Below are 20,462 nucleotides of genomic sequence, written 5' to 3' on the forward strand. Positions count from 1 at the left end.
TGCCAGTCACCACAGCCTCTGACCTACAGAGTGTTAAGCATGACCTTGAACAGTTGACTAAGGCGAAGAAGGAGGTCTGCTCCACCTGACCCTGAACAGCCCCCACATAGAAAACCTGTCCCTTTTCCTGTTCCCCGCAATTTTAACCCCCCGCAATCCTCCACCCAATAGGCCCTTGGGGACTCAAAGGCCCTTTTCTCCTTACTGCAATAAGTCAGGATATTGGAAGATGCAGTGTTGGGATTTAAACAGATTTCCCCTGAAGTCGCGGACCGGCCCTCAGAAAAACAGTCACCAGGTCCAAACTTCGAACAACTTAAGTCAGGACTCTCACTTTATGTCACCTCCTGCCCCTATGTAAAAATTGTTGTAGAAGTTGTACAGTTGGAGGCGCTGATAGATACAGGGTCGCAAGTGTTACTATAACTAAAAATGTTTTCTATAAGTATTGGGATGCCAGTTTATTGTGTGATCCTGATGGTGTTGATTTCAGAGTAGTTGGGGGTAACAGGCAACCAATTCCCAGACATGGATACTGGGAGCCAACCATTCAGTTAGGAGAGCATGTACTTAGAGGGCAGGGAGTGATTATAACTAATGTGTCAGATAGGGGATCTGCTGAGTTTATATTGGGGATAAACATTATGAAAAACTGTTTCGCTGAAGTAGTAGATTCCTTGCATGCCTCTCTCCCCTACATGTCTCCTATAGGCCAGCAGGCTGCGCAGCACCACTTGAAAGTTCTCCAGGCGGAGCAGAAGTTTGCCAGCAAGCAAGGTGAAATCTGCAGAGTGCGAGTACAAGACATCAGGTCGGTGACTTTGCAACCTAACACAGAAACAATCATCTGATGCCGTGCACGTCCTGGAGTAAGGAACAAGGACTATCAAGCTCCGCTGGAGCCTATGCAACTGGAAGATCATCCACTTGTCCGTGCTGCAAGAATCCTTGTCACAGTTACCAATGGTAGAGTCCCAGTCCAGTTAGTCAATCTGTCTGATGCTGCTACTGTGTTACCTAAATACACCCCAGTCGCCTAGCTGTATCTTATAGAGTCAAGAGACATCCTAACAGAACGCAAGGTGACCTGACAGCGTGCGGCCCAAGTGGCTGAAGGATCAGGTGCAAGTACTCCTGAGCCCTGGTGGGTACAACTCCAAGTAGGAGATGATACTACCCCAAGGGATCCAGTCAAGGAAGTAGTCAACATCGCCAAAAGTTACCACAAGGCTTTTAGTGGCAGACGTCATTCAAGAAAGCCTGGGCGGCGCCCGTTGTTCTGGTCAAGAAAATGGATGGAACTATCCGCTTTTGTGTTGACTACAGGAAGCTGAACAATGTCACACATAAGGATGCTTATCTTCTGCCAAGAATCAAAGAGTCACTCACAGCCCTCGGGTCAGCTGCTTACTTCTCCACCTTGGACTTAACCAGCAGGTATAGGCAAGTACCTATGGCCGTGGAGGACCGAGAGAAGACCGCCTTTGTGACACCCATGGGACTTTTGAGTATGCCGTTTGGGCTATGTAATGCCCCTGCTACATTCCAGCATCTGATGGAGTGGTGACTGGGCCATCTGAACTTTCAAAGTGTCCTATTGTACCTGGACGATGTCATCGTGTATTCCAAGTCCTACCAGGAGCACCTCAGTCATCTGTCAGACGTCTTCCTAGTCCTGATCAAGCATGGGCTGAAGATCCAGCCATCAAATTGTCATCTGCTTAAGCAGCAGGTACGCTACCTGGGTCATGTTGTCAGCGCAGAGGGAGTCCAGCCTAATCCTGAAAAAGTGGAAGTTGTTAAGAACTGGCCTACCGCGTGCACGGTGAAAGATGTCAGGAGATTCCTGGGATTTACCGGCCACTACCGCCGCTTCATTCCCCACTTCGCCCAGATTGCAGAACCCCTCACAGCTCACCTGCGGAAGAACTACAGTGGAAGATTACCTATTAATTGGGCCGAAGAGCAAGAGAAAGCATTCCGAGCTCTAAAACATCTGCTGACAGAACCACCCATACTGGCGTATCCAGACTACAGTAAGCCGTTCCGGCTGTATACTGATACCAGCTTCGAAGGTCTGGGGGATGTCCTGTCCCAAGTTCAAGAGGGGCAAGAGCGAGTGATAGCCTATGCCAGTCATAACCTTCGAGGAATAGAAAAAAACAATGCAAACAACAGCTCCTACAAGCTGGAACCTTGTACGGGCCGTGACTGAAAAGTTTAGGGACTACTTGGCTGCCACGCCATTCACTGTCTACACAGATAACAACCCATTGTCCCATCTCAATACTGCCAAGTTGGGTGCCATCGAGCAGCATTGTCCCTCAAGCTTGGCCAACTACAGTTTCAACATCAGGAGCAGCAAGTCAAATGTCAATGCTGATGTACTGTCTCGGATGACCCCCGGCGAAGAACCACCTGTCGAAGACGAGTGGGAAGACGTGGAGATGCCCCCATTTTACCAGAAGTTTGTGAATCAGAATGTTGTGATCACTCTTGGGGACGGTGAACCCAGGTCCGAGAAGGTCCAAGAAGACCTATACACCTGGAAGACGAAAGTCAAGTCATGGGGGATCTGTTGGACTACCTTCTGATGAAAAAGGTACCAACCCATCTACTCTGGGCACAGTGTGACTACGAGTTGAAACGTCTGTGGTGATAGAGGAAGCGACTGTTCCTGCACAAGGGACTGTTGTACTGGAATTCTTTGGATCCAGACTCTGGTGATCGACTTCATCAGATTCTGGTTCCCTGAAGAGACACGGCGATGGTCCTCAACGCATATCATGATCAGTCAGGACACTTTGGAGTCCACAAGACCGAGGCTACTGTCAGGCTAAGATTCTACTGGATTGGGATGCGGAGCGACATTGAGAAATGGTGCAGTGAGTGTGCAGTCTGCAACCTCACCAAGAACGTGTGCAAGGACGCAAGAGCACCCCTCCATTCCATCCAGAGTGAAAGGCCTAATCAGTTGGTCGTGCTAGACCTTGTAAAGTTGTCTCCTACCCAGTCCGGGTACACTTATGCTCTCACCGTGGTGGATCACTACTCCAAATGGGTTGTCGTAGTACTTGTTAAACACCTCACAGCCAAATCAGCAGCCCAGATGTTCTACTCCAATTGGGTACAAACCCTTGTGTGTTCGGAGTCTGTCCTAGCTGACCGAGGTATGGCCTTCGAAGCCCAACTCTTCCAGGAGCTGTGTCAGTTCCATGCCTGTAAGAAACTCAGGACTACAGTTTACCACCTTCAAGGGAACGGGCTCTGTGAGTGCATTAATCAAGTCTTTATCCACATGTTGTGAGTAGCTTCTGTATCCAGGCAGGAAGAGTGGTCCCGATTGTTGCCCGAATTGTTGGAGATTTACAACAATACGGTTCATTGTTCTACAGGGTACACCCCTTTCCACTTGATGATGGGGTGGCATGAGCATTTGCCAAAGGACCGAACGTTTGGGCTTCAGGTCCCATTCAATAACTCCCCGTAAGCCTCCATGGAGTGGGTCTCTGACCATCAATGAAGGATCCAAGAAGCAAAAGAGATTGCTGGCAAAAAGATGGGTGAGGCTCAATGAAGACAACAGCAAGATTATAACCGTCATGTCTCTGCCAAACCCCTCCAGCTAGGGGACAGTCTAGCTGCGGAAGTTCCCAAGAACTCATAAACTGGACTCTATCTGGGAGACGGAACCATATACAGTGACAGCCATACCCTATCCATAGTTACATAGTTACATAGTTAGTACGGTCGAAAAAAGACATATGTCCATCAAGTTCAACCAGGGAATTAAGGGGTAGGGGTGTGGCGCGATATTGGGGAAGGGATGGGATTTTATATTTCTTCCAGACTCTGACTTGTACGAGGTACAAGTTGTCCATCGTAACAGAACCAATCTATGTCATGAAGAAGACCTACCTGTGCTCCCCGTACCTTCACCACCAGCAGTCAGGCCTACGAGGGAGTACGTGCCAGGATAAGGGATCCACCCATACATGGATGGATGTTCCAATGTTCTCTCCCAGCCAATCAGCAATATTCTTTATCGCACCAACAGTGGGACTGTTGCAACCAACCTTAGTCTCTACACCAGCCCCCATCCTGTCGCCATTGGCGCCGGTCTATACTCCGGTCTATACAAGAGCTCCCGAAGAAGTAGGCGTTTCTGAATCCCAAGAGGTGGTGCTGCATAGGACCCAACGGTCCACTCAAGGCTAAGTTCCAGCCACAAAGATGGACTTGTCAGAGAAAGATTCAAGTAACACATAAAGTCCTGTGCTACACATAGTCCACTGACTTCATGTTCAGTCATGTACATAAGTTTCTACCCACACTAGGGCTTTAACACTCGTCATAATACCAGTCCTCACATGTCTATGATGTATCATGTCTAATATTATCTTGTGTCCACGTGCTCAGGATACTTTACTGTCCAGAAGGTATACCTGTTAACCCACTGCATACGTACAGTAAAAAAATAAGGTAACATATGTCTAGTGATATAAATAGAGTTCTGGGGAGAAGTGTGTCCACCGAGGGACCCCAGTAGCCAAGGCATTGGGTAAAAAGCCTCTGGCAGCCCAATCCATCAGAATAGTATCTAATGTTATGCATAATGTCTTAGTCATATCCTTCAGTAGTCATACAGTTAATAAGTCTTTTTATATTTCAGAGCGTGTATGAACATTTTATAATACATGGACTCTTCATCTGCATCAGACCTGGATATGGACGTTGTTTGAAATGCCACAGGAACTGTTTGTGGCCCCTGTGGTCATTACGGTCCTCTGCCCTCCAGGACTGGGCATCAAGGACGACTTAATTAAAGTGGGGGAGTTTGTGGTGGACCAGTACGGGATGGTGTTTGCCTGTACTTCTTCTGCCTTGTCAGGCAGAGTCTCTCCATGTCCCCAAGGCCCCCTTTATGTATTATCCCCTTTGTATATAAGTTGTGACATTAATAATGTACTGTTTCTTCAATTGTTATTCTATGTGATTGTTACCCAGGAGGCACTAGTGACCAGGTGACCCCCCAAGTGACCTATGGGCTCCTTGCACAGCCCCCCTATATAACCAGGGGAGGGGCTGCAATCTTGATCTTAGTTCCTGAGGTCCAGTGCAGTCAAGTCATCTCAGTGAGTGTTTCCGGAGCATTGGAGGCCTCAAGCCTAAAGTCTGCAGTCACCGGTCAATTGCAAGTAAGCTAATTGTCAATTGTCATCAAGTCAAGTCTACTGTTTAGTCACTGTGGCCTGCACCAAAGTCTGTCTAACTACTGCAAGTCCCAGCAAGGCTGCAAGGTCCTCCTGTGTCACTGGTCACCTCCTTGGCTGTACTGCATAGACTGTCATCTGTCTACCCTCAGTAAAGCCACCGTTTGTCCGTAACTTGGCATCTGTGTCTTCATTGCCCCCATGTCTAGCCCAGAACCAGCGGTATTACCTTCGTGTGGTTAAGGCTAAACCACTCCCTGGCATCCCGACAAGAAGGGGTTAATAACATCTACCCTGCACCTCACACCCCAACGTCACAAATCCAGTCGGCTCATTTTTGCCCCGTATCCGGTTTTGTGGGCGGTCTGAAAACCGTGGTATGCTACGCTTTTCAGTCCGGCCACAAAACAGCATACAGTGCAAAAATGAGCCGACCGGAGTCACTATCTGACTCCGATCGGCTCTTTTAAATGAATGACATGCGGGCTGGGGTTAAGGGAGCGCCCAGTTTTGTCATTTTCCAGACGGATACGGTGACCATATGAAGTAAAAGTGGTGTGAATGCACCCTAATTAGGTTTATCTAGATGAGTGTTTCCCAACCAGGGTGCCTTCAGCTGTTGCAAAACTACAACTCCCAGCATGCCCGGACAGCCTTTGCTGGGCAGGTGATTTTTTAATAGATTTATTTAGCCCTGTATCGGGCAAGCATGGCTGGATCGACTTCCCCCCCCCCCCCCCTTTTTTTCTAAATAGTGCCAGTGTGAGGTGCTGCCCGCTCCATACTCGGTGGCCCTCGGCTGATTTCTGTAGCTGGGGGCCGCCGCTAATAGCCCTGCATGCGGTGATCGCCGTGGCCAGCTATTAACCCTTTACATTACCGATGTCAAAGTTGACAGTGGTGTCTAAAGGGATCTTTTAACCATCCCTGGTGGTCTAGTGGGGTGGATCGTCCCCCCGCAACGCAATCACGGTGGGGGGGGGCATCCCCTGTGGAGGTAGCCAGAGGGCTTACCTCTGCATCCATGGCTGCCCCCCATAGATCTGCATTTGATTGAGCCTGCCTTGAGCAGGTTAAATCAAATGCTAAACAACAATTGTGCCCATGAGGCACCAAATCCCTCTTTTTCCCTACTCCTATAAAACTTAACTTTTAATCAGTTTATTTAGAATTAATTAATCAAGGGAATAAAAATTAAAACCACAACTAGTTCCACCACTTAATCCACTATCCTTCCCTATATTGTATCGCTATTCTGGATCAGAATTAGCTTAGGGAGGGATATTCAGCACTATCCAGTGCTGACCAATAGTGCATTCACTTTCCTCACTCTGAGGCAATTGCACCTGCAGTGTGCAATACCTCTTCTTCCTTATTTTTATGGTGGATACTAGTGCAATTAAAATCTGTACACTGCTACCATCCTACATGTTTCGCCACCATATGTGGCTTCATCAAGGATGGCAGGTAGCAGAGTGAGTGCACATGTCCGATCGGGGCTTTTATGCCCTCTGAGTCTGATGTCACAATCAGTTGTTCCGCCCTCGTCGCACAATATAACTGTCAGACCATTCACCTGTATACTTACACACCTCTATGTGTGTCACGGTGACCTGGTCCAATCGGGTTACAGAATACATACCTGGGAACGGGCTAGGCTCCAACCCCGGATCGCATCTGTGACTGTGCGCCCGAGGCTTAGCACGCACGCGCATCAACAGCCAATCCAAAGGCGGGCGGTGCGCAAGTCCCTTCATCCTCCTGCTCCCGATGTTCTGCGCATGTCATCCGACTTTGAGCTTTTGCATTCGTTACGAATACCATGCGCATGACAGGACTGTTAGAAATTTTAGCACAGTGTACATCTTTTATATAGCCACTGTTTACTCATAGCATTTAGGTTTTGGATGACATTCTAGATTTAGGATTCACTTAGATGGTTAATCATTATACAATTTCCTGTTTATGATGTCAATACTTTTTACATGTTCATAATGTTGCTCCTATATATAAATTATTTTATTAATCCTATATTTATTTATGCATTGATTCATGGTTCCTTTATTAAAGTTTTTATAATCCAATAAATGTTATTCCCTTTTTTTCTCTGATGTTGATTTTTTCTAATTTTATTAATTATTAACATTTTCAATATCTCTGTTTATGGTGTTATTATATCTCCGAAATGGTCAGATCTCATTTGTACACACTCTTACATGATCTCTATTGATTTCTGACAGTTTCCAAAGTGACTAGGATAACCAATCCTCATCCTATGTTGATCACTCATACTCTCATATATTATGATGCACTCACTTAAATCTCCCTGTAATTGGTTTGGTTCCTTTTACTTCTTTGTGTCACAACTTTATATAAAATAAACGGTGTAAACGTGAACCATTCTTTAAGGCCTGAAGGGCTCCAAAAATCCACTTTGCTTCCTCCTTTAGTAGGATCTTGTCTAGACTTCCTCCTCTTGGACCCATCTTAGTTCCTTTGGGTCTCCTTTATGTTTGGTCCAAATGTCTTGACAAGGGTGTATCTGCTCGGGTGTTTATGCTACTTACATGTTTTGATATCCGTCGTCTCAGTTCTTGTATTGTCTTGCCGACATATAACATAGGGCATGAGCATAAAACACCATATACCACCACTTGGCTCCGACAATTTACAAAATCCATCAATTTGTATGTCTTCCCATCTGCTGGGTTGATAAATTCTCTTCTTCTCTTTAAATATGGACATAGGCTGCAACGTGCCTGTATTTGGATTTTGGAGCCATGTTTGTTTAGCTTCCACCGAATAATGACTATGAACTAACTTGTCATGCAAGTTTGGGCCTCTTCTATATGTTATTCCAGGATAATTCCTAAGAACCCCTTTTAAATCTTCATCAGATAAAAGTATAGGCCAATATCTTTTGAGAATGTCATTTACTTCTCTGGATCTATTAAAAAAAGTACCTATACATCTGATTGTTCTAATCTGACCCAATTCCGTTTTTTGGTTCCTCAGTAAATCACATCTAGGACTTTCCTTAGCTCTCTTGTAAGCTTTTTTAATCCATTTTGGTGGGTAAGCTCTCTCCTCAAAACGTTTTGCCAGTTTCATGCTTGCTTTTTCAAAGGTCTGCTTGTCCGAGCAGTTCCGTTTCATACGAAGAAACTGGCCAGTGAGGATTCCCTTCTTCAGAGATACAGGGTGCCAGCTTGTCCAGTGTAGCAAGTTGTTTGTCGCAGTCGTTTTTCTAAAGGTGCTTATTTTTTTGGGAAATTGTCAGATCAAGAAAATTGATCTGTTCCTTCTGAAATTCAGATGTAAAGTGCATCCCTACCTCGTTCCTGTTCAAAATAAATACCAACTCCTGAAAAAGTAACCCATCACCATCCCACAAAATCAAAACATCATCAATAAAATGGCCCCAAAAGGAAATGTGCTTAGTGTACTTTTCGTTGTCCTCCGTGAAAACTATAGTATCTTCCCACCATCCTAAAAAGAGGTTAGCATATGTAGGTGCACACACCGTGCCCATTGCTGATCCTTTTATCTGGTGATAAAATTTACCATTGAAAGTGAAAAAATTGTGAGTGAGGACAAAATTAAGTAATGACAAAACAAATTGATTGTGCGCGTGAAATTGTGTGCCTTTTGTCTTCAGAAAATGTGCCACCGCTTTCAGACCTAGATCGTGTCGGATATTACTATATAGGGCCTCTACGTCTAGGCTAGCCAAAATTGTGTGCTCGGAGACAGTGATTTCACTTATTTTGCAAACTGTGTCTTTTGTGTCTTTCAGGAACGAGGGAAGGGTGCTCGCAAAGGGAATCAGGATTTCATTTACATATTTACTACACTCCTGTGTCAGGTTATCATTACCTGACACAATGGGTCTTCCTGGAATGGGGGTCACTTGCTTATGCACCTTAGGTAATGCATAAAAGGTTGCCACCACTGGACTAGGATTGTATAGCACCATGTATTCCTCCTCAGTAATATGGCCATTAGATGCATCCTGGAGTAGATCTCTCAATTCACCCAGATATTCATTAGTGGGGTTCCTGGAGTTCGTAAGTCTTGTCATCAAGTAATATTCGGTTTACCATTGCAACATAGTCATCCTTATTAAGGACGACTAATGTTCCCTCCTTTATCAGGTTTCAGTTTAATGTCTATTTACTTGTAGAGATTTTAAGGCATCCCACTCCATTCTCGATAGATTTTGGGGTTTAAACCCCTTTTTTGATGTTATCCTAGTTTTCCTAGTTTTACAAAGCTGTCTATACAGTGATACTGGGAAAAAGGTGGGGTCTTTTTACTTCTCAATTTTAAGGAAGATAAAGGGGCTATAGGGCTCTCGGTCCGGTTTTGTTTTCTTCTAGGAGAACGAACAGGGTTTCCAAAGCTACTGAATACCGATAACCACTTCCTACTTCGTTAAGGTTGGTATGATATTTGTGTAAAGCCAACTTTCTTGCGAAAAGATTTATATCTTTAACCCATGTAAATAGGTCGAAGTCAGGAGTGGTGGGGGGGGGGGGGGGAAGGAGAAACCCTTTGATAGGACATTCACTTGAAATTCTTTTAGGGGGAAATCAGATAGATTAATCACTTGCAGACCCTCTTCCTGTATGGTGGTCCCCGACATAGAAGCAGATGTATTATCTATCTGCTGTTCACCATATTGGGGCCGCTCTATATCTGCCTGTTCACCATATTGGGGCAGCTCTATGTCTGCCTCCTCAGACCTAAAAAAAAGAGGTCGTTGTCGGCATCCCACCTAAAGGAGGGGCTGGTAGGAAACCTGGGGGTAATCATCTGTGGAATGCCCACCGACATGCCCTATTGTGAAAAACTCGCTACTCCCATTCCGTGACTGTTTTGTGGTGAAGAAATTGGTGCTCCCACTCCCTGACTGCTTGGTTTTGCTGCAGAAGTTATTATACTGCCCAATGTAGAAGATGATACTGATGAAAAGGGGGTAGTATTTAATCCATGCTCCGACTGAACTTGATTTCCTGTTGTTGTTGGTTAAATCAAATGAACACAGATCAAATGGAGTTCAATAGAACTGCATTGATCTGTATGAGGAATCTAAATGATTCCTCCTAAAAAGAAAGTGTATAAAAAAAAATATAAAAAAGTTTAATAAAAGTTTAAACACACCCATTAACCCCTTTCACTAGGGTGGATTTATTTGCGGGTTTCCCACTGCGTATTTGAAAGGGGGCGGGCTCTTCTCAGCTGTCCATGGCAGAAAATCTGCTGCAGAACCTTCTGACTTCAATGGGGCTTGTGGCGAATTTTCCGCAGCGTAAATTCTGCCTCAGAAAATCTGCTGCGGACAGCCGAGAAGAGCCCGCCCCTTTCAAATACGCAGCGGGAAACCCGCAAATAAATCCGCCCGTGTGAACATACCCTAAAAGTTCATATCACCCTCCTTTTCCATATAAAAATATGTAAACATAATAAAAATAAACATTTGGTATTGGCACGTGTATAATTGACTGAACTATTAAAAAACAACATTTTAGATCTCGTACGGTAAATGGCGTTAAAATAAAAAAAAAAATACCATCACATCCCAGAAAAAATGAAGTAAAAAAAAGTGTTCAAAAAGTCTGATCAATGCCAAAATGGTACCGATACAAACAGCATATTACGGCCCCAAAAATTAGCCCTTATACAGCCCAGTTTATGGAAAAGTAAAAATATTATAGGGGTCAGGGATTTTTTTTTTTTTTTTTTTATTAAAGTTTTTTTTTTTTATTATTATTAAAACATGACGGAAACTAAACAAATTTGGTATTTGTGTAATCAGGCCGACCTAAAGAATCAAAAATAATATGTGTTACGCCTAGCGCTCCGGGTCCCCGCTCCTCCCCGGAGCGCGTACGGCGTCTCTCTCTCCGCAGCGCCCCGGTCGGTCCCGCTGACCGGGAGCGCTGCACTGTCATGGCCGTCGGGGATGCGATTCGCACAGCGGGACGCGCCCGCTCGCGAATCGCATCCCAGGTCACTTACCCGTTCCCGTCCCCTGCTGTCATGTGCTGGCGCGCGCGCCAGCTCCCTGAGACTTAAAGGGCCAGTGCACCAATGATTGGTGCCTGGCCCAATTAGCTTAATTGGCTTCCACCTGCTCCCAGACTATATCAGATCACTGCCCCTGCACTCCCCTGCCGGATCTTGTTGCCCTTGTGCCTAGTGAAAGCGTTCCCTTGTGTGTTCCTAGCCTGTGTTCCAGACCTCCTGCCGTTGCCCCTGACTACGATCCTTGCTGCCTGCCCCGACCTTCTGCTACGTCCGACCTTGCTTCTGTCTACTCCCTTGTACCGCGCCTATCTTCAGCAGTCAGAGAGGTTGAGCCGTTGCTAGTGGATACGACCTGGTCACTACCGCCGCAGCAAGACCATCCCGCTTTGCGGCGGGCTCTGGTGAAAACCAGTAGTGACTTAGAACCGGTCCACTAGCACGGTCCACGCCAATCCCTCTCTGGCACAGAGGATCCACCTCCTGCCAGCCGGCATCGTGACAGTAGATCCGGCCATGGATTCCGCTGAGGTGCCGCTGTCAAGTCTTGCCGACATTTCCACGATGATCACCCAACGAAATCACCAGCTGGCATGCTTGACCACCGTGACACAGCAACTGAAGTCACAGTTACAGCAGCTGCTGTCACTGACACAGCAGCTGCAACTGGAACAACCATCTCCTCCGCCGGCTCCTGCAACTCCTCCCCAGCGTCCGTCCGCTCCTAACCCCTGCTTGTCCCTGCCGGACAAATTTGATGGGGACTCTAGACTCTGCCGTGGTCTCCTTTCTGGAAAGGCCTTGTCTTGGGCCACACCGCTCTGGGACCGCAATGATCCTGCCACAGTCCAGTCCTTCTTCGCTGAGGTCCGTGGTGTCTTCGAGGAGCCTGCCCGAGCTTCTTCTGCCGAGACTGCCCTGCTGAACCTGGCCCAGGGTGTTTCTTCCGTTGGCGAGTACGCCATTCAGTTCCGTGCTCTTGCTTCCGAGTTGTCCTGGAATAGTGAGGTCCTCTGCGCGACCTTTAAAAAAGGCCTATCCAGCAACATTAAAGATGTTCTGGCCGCACGAGAAACTCCTGCTAACCTACATGAACTCATTCATCTTGCCACTCGCATTGACATGCGTTCTTCCGGATGGCGTCTGGAGCTCCGCCTGGATATGGACTTTGTTCGCACGAGGCGTTTTTTCCCCCCGGCTCCTCTCTCCTCTGGTCCTCTGCAATCCGTTCCTGTGCCTCCCGCCGTGGAGGCTATGCAAGTTGACCGGTCTCGCTTGACACCTCAAGAGAGGACACGACGCCGCATGGAGAATCTTTGCCTGTACTATGCCGGTACCGAACATTTCCTGAAGGATTGTCCTATCCGTCCTCCCCGCCTGGAAAGACGTACGCTGACTCCGCACAAAGGTGACACAGTTCTTGATGTCAACTCTGCTTCTCCACGCCTTACTGTGCCTGTGCGGATATCTGCCTCTACCTTCTCCTTCTCTACTATGGCCTTCTTGGATTCCGGATCTGCAGGAAAATTTTTTTTGGCCTCTCTTATCAACAGGTTCAACGTCCCTGTGACCAGTCTCGCCAGACCCCTCTACATCAATTGTGTTAACAATGAAAGATTGGACTGTGCCGCGCGTTACCGCACGGAACCCCTCCTAATGTGCATCGGACCTCATCACGGAAAAATTGAGTTTTTGGTCCTCAGGTTCTTTGGCCCCAAGAAGAGGGGGAGACCCAAGGGGGGGGGGGGGGTACTGTTACGCCTAGCGCTCCGGGTCCCCGCTCCTCCCCGGAGCGCGTACGGCGTCTCTCTCTCCGCAGCGCCCCGGTCGGTCCCGCTGACCGGGAGCGCTGCACTGTCATGGCCGTCGGGGATGCGATTCGCACAGCGGGACGCGCCCGCTCGCGAATCGCATCCCAGGTCACTTACCCGTTCCCGTCCCCTGCTGTCATGTGCTGGCGCGCGCGGCTCCGCTCTCTAGGGCGCGCGCGCGCCAGCTCCCTGAGACTTAAAGGGCCAGTGCACCAATGATTGGTGCCTGGCCCAATTAGCTTAATTGGCTTCCACCTGCTCCCAGACTATATCAGATCACTGCCCCTGCACTCCCCTGCCGGATCTTGTTGCCCTTGTGCCTAGTGAAAGCGTTCCCTTGTGTGTTCCTAGCCTGTGTTCCAGACCTCCTGCCGTTGCCCCTGACTACGATCCTTGCTGCCTGCCCCGACCTTCTGCTACGTCCGACCTTGCTTCTGTCTACTCCCTTGTTCAGCAGTCAGAGAGGTTGAGCCGTTGCTAGTGGATACGACCTGGTCACTACCGCCGCAGCAAGACCATCCCGCTTTGCGGCGGGCTCTGGTGAAAACCAGTAGTGACTTAGAACCGGTCCACTAGCACGGTCCACGCCAATCCCTCTCTGGCACAGAGGATCCACGTCCTGCCAGCCGGCATCGTGACAATATGTAAGTTTGACCACAAGGTGAATGGCGAAAATATAAGGAAAACTCCTAAATGTGCATTTTTTTTTCAATTTCACCTCACAAATAATTTTTTTTTTTGTTTCAGAGCATAAGTTATGGAAAAATGAAAGGTGTCATTACAAAGTATACTTCCCCGTAAAAAAAACAAGCCTCATATGGGTCTGTAGATGGAAAAATAAGAGTTATCTATCTGCTGTTCACCATATTGGGGCCGCTCTATATCTGCCTGTTCACCATATTGGGGCAGCTCTATGTCTGCCTCCTCAGACCTAAAAAAAAAGAGGTCGTTGTCGGCATCCCACCTAAAGGAGGGGCTGGTAGGAAACCTGGGGGTAATCATCTGTGGAATGCCCACCGACATGCCCTATTGTGAAAAACTTGCTACTCCCATTCCGTGACTGTTTTGTGGTGAAGAAATTGGTGCTCCCACTCCCTGACTGCTCGGTATTGCTGCAGAAGTTATTATACTGCCCAATGTAGAAGATGATACTGATGAAAAGGGGGTAGTATTTAATCCATGCTCCGACTGAACTTGATTTCCTGTTGTTGTTGGTTAAATCAAATGAACACAGATCAAATGGAGTTCAATAGAACTGCATTGATCTATATGAGGAATCTAAATGATTCCTCCTAAAAAGAAAGTGTATAAAAAAAAATATAAAAAAGTTTAATAAAAGTTTAAACACACCCATTAACCCCTTTCACTAGGGTGGATTTATTTGCGGGTTTCCCACTGCGTATTTGAAAGGGGGCGGGCTCTTCTCAGCTGTCCATGGCAGAAAATCTGCCGCAGAACCTTCTGACTTCAATGGGGCTTGTGGCGAATTTTCCGCAGCGTAAATTCTGCCTCAGAAAATCTGCTGCGGACAGCCGAGAAGAGCCCGCCCCTTTCAAATACGCAGCGGGAAACCCGCAAATAAATCCGCCCGTGTGAACGTACCCTAAAAGTTCATATCACCCTCCTTTTCCATATAAAAATATGTAAACATAATAAAAATAAACATTTGGTATTGGCACGTGTATAATTGACTGAACTATTAAAAAACAACATTTTAGATCTCGTACGGTAAATGGCGTTAAAATAAAAAAAAAAATACCATCACATCCCAGAAAAAATGAAGTAAAAAAAGTGTTCAAAAAGTCTGATCAATGCCAAAATGGTACCGATACAAACAGCATATTACGGCCCCAAAAATTAGCCCTTATACAGCCCAGTTTATGGAAAAGTAAAAATATTATAGGGGTCAGGGATTTTTTTTTTTTTTATTAAAGTTTTTTTTTTTTATTATTATTAAAACATGACGGAAACTAAACAAATTTGGTATTTGTGTAATCAGGCCGACCTAAAGAATCAAAAATAATATGTAAGTTTGACCACAAGGTGAATGGTGAAAATATAAGGAAAACTCCTAAATGTGCATTTTTTTTTCAATTTCACCTCACAAATAAATTTTTTTTTTGTTTCAGAGCATAAGTTATGGAAAAATGAAAGGTGTCATTACAAAGTATACTTCCCCGTAAAAAAACAAGCCTCATATGGGTCTGTAGATGGAAAAATAAGAGTTATGGCTATTCTAGAACAAGGAAGAAAAAAATGAAAGTGCAGAAACAAAGACCCTATTTTCGTACAATTTTAGTTGAATATATTTTCTGCCAGGACAAGTGGATCGTCATGAGGGACAAGTAGATTGTGTTCCGCTTTAGTCCCTTGGACAAGTAGATTTAAAAAAAAAAATTTCCTCACCCCTGCACTTACAGACACACTCACCTGGCCGTCCGTGGTTTCTTCTTTCCTGCGGCGGACGGGACTGACTTGTGACATCGCTGACATCCTCCTGCGCAGGTCTGCGGAAGAACGTCACTTGCGCGACATTCCCCGTCAGTCCCGGCCACTGCGCAACTTTAGAACAGTAAACCACAGCACAGCAGCAGGGCCGGCCCTGCCTGGATCGGCAGCTGCGGCTAGCTGCCTTAGCGCAGGGCTAGCTGCTTTGTGCCCCCAGGAATGACAGGGCAGCTGCCCCTTTTGCCCCTCGTTAATGGGCAGTGACTGGTTTCCTCTGGAAACAACGCTTAAAATTGAACAAAAACTTAAATCATTGTTTCAACAGAGCAAATTTTGTTTCTCTTTTTTTTGTGTAAACTCCAGCGGTTTGCGGGTCATTTAACAAGGACAGGCTTCTTTCTGCCATAAAGTACAGATTGTGGAGGCTGCAATTATTGTTGACCTTCTGGAATTTTCTCCCATTTGCAAACAGGGTCTTTAGAGCTCAGTGACCATTGGGTTCCCCTCTCTAACCAATGCCCTTTTACCTGATTAGTTTGTTGTTCTAAATGTTATCCATTTATGAATTAATGGAGGACTCTGTGCTCTTGGGAATTTTAAGTGCCGCAGAGATTTTGTCCCCTTCTCCAAATCTGTGCCTCTACACAATGACTGAGCTCTACAGGCAGTTCTTTCCTCCGCATGGCTTGGTGTTTACGGTGATATACGTAGTCAGCTGTGAGACCTTAAAAAGGGTATTCCACTGGCACAGCATCCGGAACATTTTGTTCCAAATGCTGGGTGCAGGCATCGTGACGTCACGGTCACACCCCCTCAATGCAAGTCTATGGGAGGGAGCGTGGCAGCCGCCACGCCCCCTCCCATAGACTTGCATTGAGGGGGGGGGGGTGACGTGACATCACAAGGGGTGTGACCAGGGCTCAAGTTCTGCAGGAACGCGTGGGAACTGAGTTCCTGCACTTTTTCTACAGCATGAATACTGTTCCCATTAACAGGACCAGTCCTTGAGTGAAAATCTTGGGTGAGTTCCCATACTTCTCTTTCCCAAGACTTGAGTCCTGGGTGTGACCGTGCCGTCACAACCCCCACAGCCCGCACCCAGCGTTTGGAACAAAATGTTCCGGATGCTGGGCCAGTGGAGTACCCCTTTAAATAGACAGGGCTGTGTCTTCCCATATTATGACCAATCATCTGAATTTACCACAGGTGACTCCAACCAAGGTGCAGAAAAATCTCAGAGATGATCAGGAGAAATGGAAGGAGCCAAAGAGCTAAATTTAGAGCGAGATTTATCAAAACCTGTCGAGGAAAAGTTGCACATTGCAACCAATCAGATCGCTTCTTTCATTTTTCAGAGGCCTTTTCAAAAATGAAAGAAGCGATCTGATTGGTTGCTATGGGCAACTCAGCAACTTTTCCTCTGGACAGGTTTTGATAAATCTCCCCCTCCCCCCTTGTGTCATAGCAGAGGGTCTGAATATTTTTATGCCTATGAAAATTTTTAGATTTCCCTTGATAATAAATTCAAAAATTCTGATTTCACATCCTCTTTTTGGGAGTGCAGAATCATAAGAAAGAACATTGTTTTAGCGCTATATAACAAAATGTAAACAAACATAAGAGGGTCTGAAGAGTTTCCCAATGCATTGCGATGGGAACGCTGCATTTGTTGGGATTATAATAAAGCATAGCATTATCTGTGGAGTCCTGGCCATTAGAGATGAGCGAACTTACCGTAAATTCGATTCGTCATGAACTTCTCGGCTCGGCGGTTGCTGACTTTTCCTGCATAAATTAGTTCAGCATTCAGGTGCTCCCGTGGGCTAGAAAAGGTGGATACAGTCCTAGGAGACTCTTTCCTAGGACTGTATCCACCTTTTCCAGCCCACCGGAGCACCGGAAAGCTGAACTACCGTATTTTTCGCCCTATAGGACGCACCGGCGTATAAGAAGCACCCAATTTATGGGTGCAAAATCTAAAAAAAAATAAAGATTTTGAACCCAATAGTGGTCTTCAACCTGCGGACCTCCAGATGTTGCAAAACTACAACTCCCAGCATGCCCGGACAGCCGTTGGCTGTCCGGGCATGCTGGGAGTTGTAGTTTTGCAACATCTGGAGGTCCGCAGATTGAAGACCACTGTATAGGAGGTAGTACTCACGTGTCCCCGCCGCTCCGGACCCGTCACCGCTGCCCTGGATGTCGCTCCATCGCTGTCACCGTCGCTCCGGAATGTCTCTGCTGCCGGCCGGGTATCCTCGCTCTCCGTCGCTGTCATCACGTCGTTACGCACGCCGACGCAACAACGTGATGACGAGGAAGGAGAGCGCCGGCCATACAGGGGATCCCTGAACGGAGAAGACACCGAGGAGGCAGGTAAGGTCCCTCCCGGTGTCCTGTAAGCACTAACAGCCGGGTTAGTGTCACTTTCCCTTCAGACGCGGCGGTCAGCTTTGATCGCCACGTCTAAAGGGTTAATACAGGGCATCACCGCAATCGGTGATGTCCTGTATTAGCCGCGGGTCCCGGCCGTTGATGGCCGCAGGGACCGAACCAATAGGTGTGTATTCGCCATATAAGACGCACCAGCTTTCCCCCCCAGTTTTGGGGAAGAAATAGTGCGTCTTATACGGCGAAAAATACGGTCATTTATGCAGGAAAAGTCAGCAACCGCCGAGCTGAGAAGTTCGTGACGAATCGAATTTACAGTAAATTCGATTTGTCACGAACTTCTCGGCTCGGCAGTTGATGACTTATCCTGCGTAAATGAGTTCAGCCTTCAGGTGCTCCGGTGGGCTAGAAAAGGTGGATACAGTCCTAGGAAAGAGTCTCCAAGGACTGTATCCACCTTTTCCAGCCCATGGGAGCACCTGAAAGCTGAACTAATTTATGCAGAAAAAGTCAACAAATGCCGAGCCGAGAAGTTCGTGACGAATTGAATTTACTGTAAGTTCGCTCATCTCTACTGGCCATGTCAATCAGATTGACCTATTTTGCTGTTATACAGAAATATTGAGCAATGATTATTACTGTAGGATACAAGCTTTTCTGTAATAACTAGACGGCCATTAATAGGAATACTGCTGGATATTGACTTTTTGGAGCGGTTCCTTCAGGCTGAAGCTATTAGAGATCTACAGCATAGAGTCGTATTGATGTGTAGCCTTAATATGATTCCAAGATACTAATGCACTGGAGAGCAACCTGTAGTTTTATACTGATTCTGCCATAAATATGCTCTGATCCTTGCTTTGGACTAAATATATGGCTCATGCATAAAAATCTGTATTATTGTTTTATATCTACAACCAACTAAAGACTTTATCGCAGTGTTACCAAACCAGGGTGCCTCCAGCTTTTGCAAAACTAAAACCCCAGCATGCCCAGGGCTGCCAAAGGCTGTACAGACATGCTTGGAGCTGTAGTTTTGCAACAGCTGGAGACACACTGTTTGGAAAACACTGCTTTAGCCTTATCTGGCTCGTTTGGGAAACTTATTCTCCCCCTCATATACATACACTTAAAATTGTCCTCAGCCCCTAGACACGTTCCCCCAGGGGAAATAGGTTTGATTACTGGGATTTCCCCCCCCCCCCCCCCCCCCACTGAAACTGAAAACTGAACTGGTCCCTGAAAAACTTGGAAAATTGCTTCTGAACTTTGAAGTCCTCTGATGTCTTCAAAAAGTAAAAACTCGTCAATTTTATGATGCAAATATAAAGTAGACATATTGTATATGTGAATCAATATATTTGGAATGTCAATTTTTCTTATAAGCAGAGAGCTTCAAAGTTAGAAAAGTGCAACATTTTCAATTTTCTCATGAAATTTTGGAATTTTTCACCAAGAAATGATGCAAGTATCAAGGAAAATTTATCACTGTTAAAGTAGAATGTCATGAAAAAACACAATCAAATTCAAATAAAAGCATCCCAGAGTTATTAATGCTTACAGTGACAGTGGTCAGATTTTCAAATAAAATCCTCTGGTCATTAACCCCTTAAGGACCGGGCCATTTTACACCTTAGGACCAGAGCGTTTTTTTTGCAATTCTGACCACTGTCACTTTAAACATTAATAACTCTGGAATGCTTTTACTTATCATTCTGATTCCGAGATTGGTTTTTTGTGACATATTCTACTTTAACAGAGGTAAAATTTTATGGTAACTTGCATCCTTTCATGGTGAAAAATCCCAAAGTTTTATGAAAAAAATGAAAATTTACCATTTTTCTAACTTTGAAGCTTTCTGCTTGTAAGGAAAATGGATATTCAAAATAAATTTTTTTGGGGTTCACATATACAATATGTCTACTTTATGTTTGCATCATAAAATTTATGAGTTTTTACTTTTGGAAGACACCAGACGGCTTCAAAGTACACTTTTTTTTAAAAACTTTTATTTCACTTTTTAACCATTTAAACTCCTACCTGTCCCTAAAATGATCTCACCCTATTCTAAGGCTCCTGAGGGGGCTCCAGAGCTCCGAGGGGGGGGATCCACGGCTTCTTCTCCCTGCTGCACCCGCTGACTGAACGAAAACAGCGGGTCCAGCAGCGGGAAGGAGCCGTTAACCCCTCCTCTGCCGCTCTGCTATTGGCTGGACGATCGCCAGCCAATAGCAGCGTTGCTGGGGTGGTGATAGTATTGTCACTGCTCCCCAGCAACGGTAGGTGATTGGCGGTGAATTGTACACCGCCGATCACCATTTATTTCCAGGTCATCGGGTCACAAGTGACCCGAATCGCTGAAGATGGCTTGCGTGATTTCGCAAGCGATCTCCGGCGATCGCCGACATGCGGGGGTCCCAGGACCCCCCCTCGGCATTTGCACAGAATGCCTGCTGAAAGATTTCAGCAGACATGCCGTTCCAATCCCTGCCCGGCGCGGCAGAGACCGGAAATACAACAGGACGTTCTCTAACGTCCTTGGGCATTAAAGCCCAGGTAGTGGGGACGTTAG

Source organism: Hyla sarda, chromosome 5, assembly GCF_029499605.1.
Source record: "Hyla sarda isolate aHylSar1 chromosome 5, aHylSar1.hap1, whole genome shotgun sequence".
NCBI lineage: Eukaryota > Metazoa > Chordata > Amphibia > Anura > Hylidae > Hyla > Hyla sarda.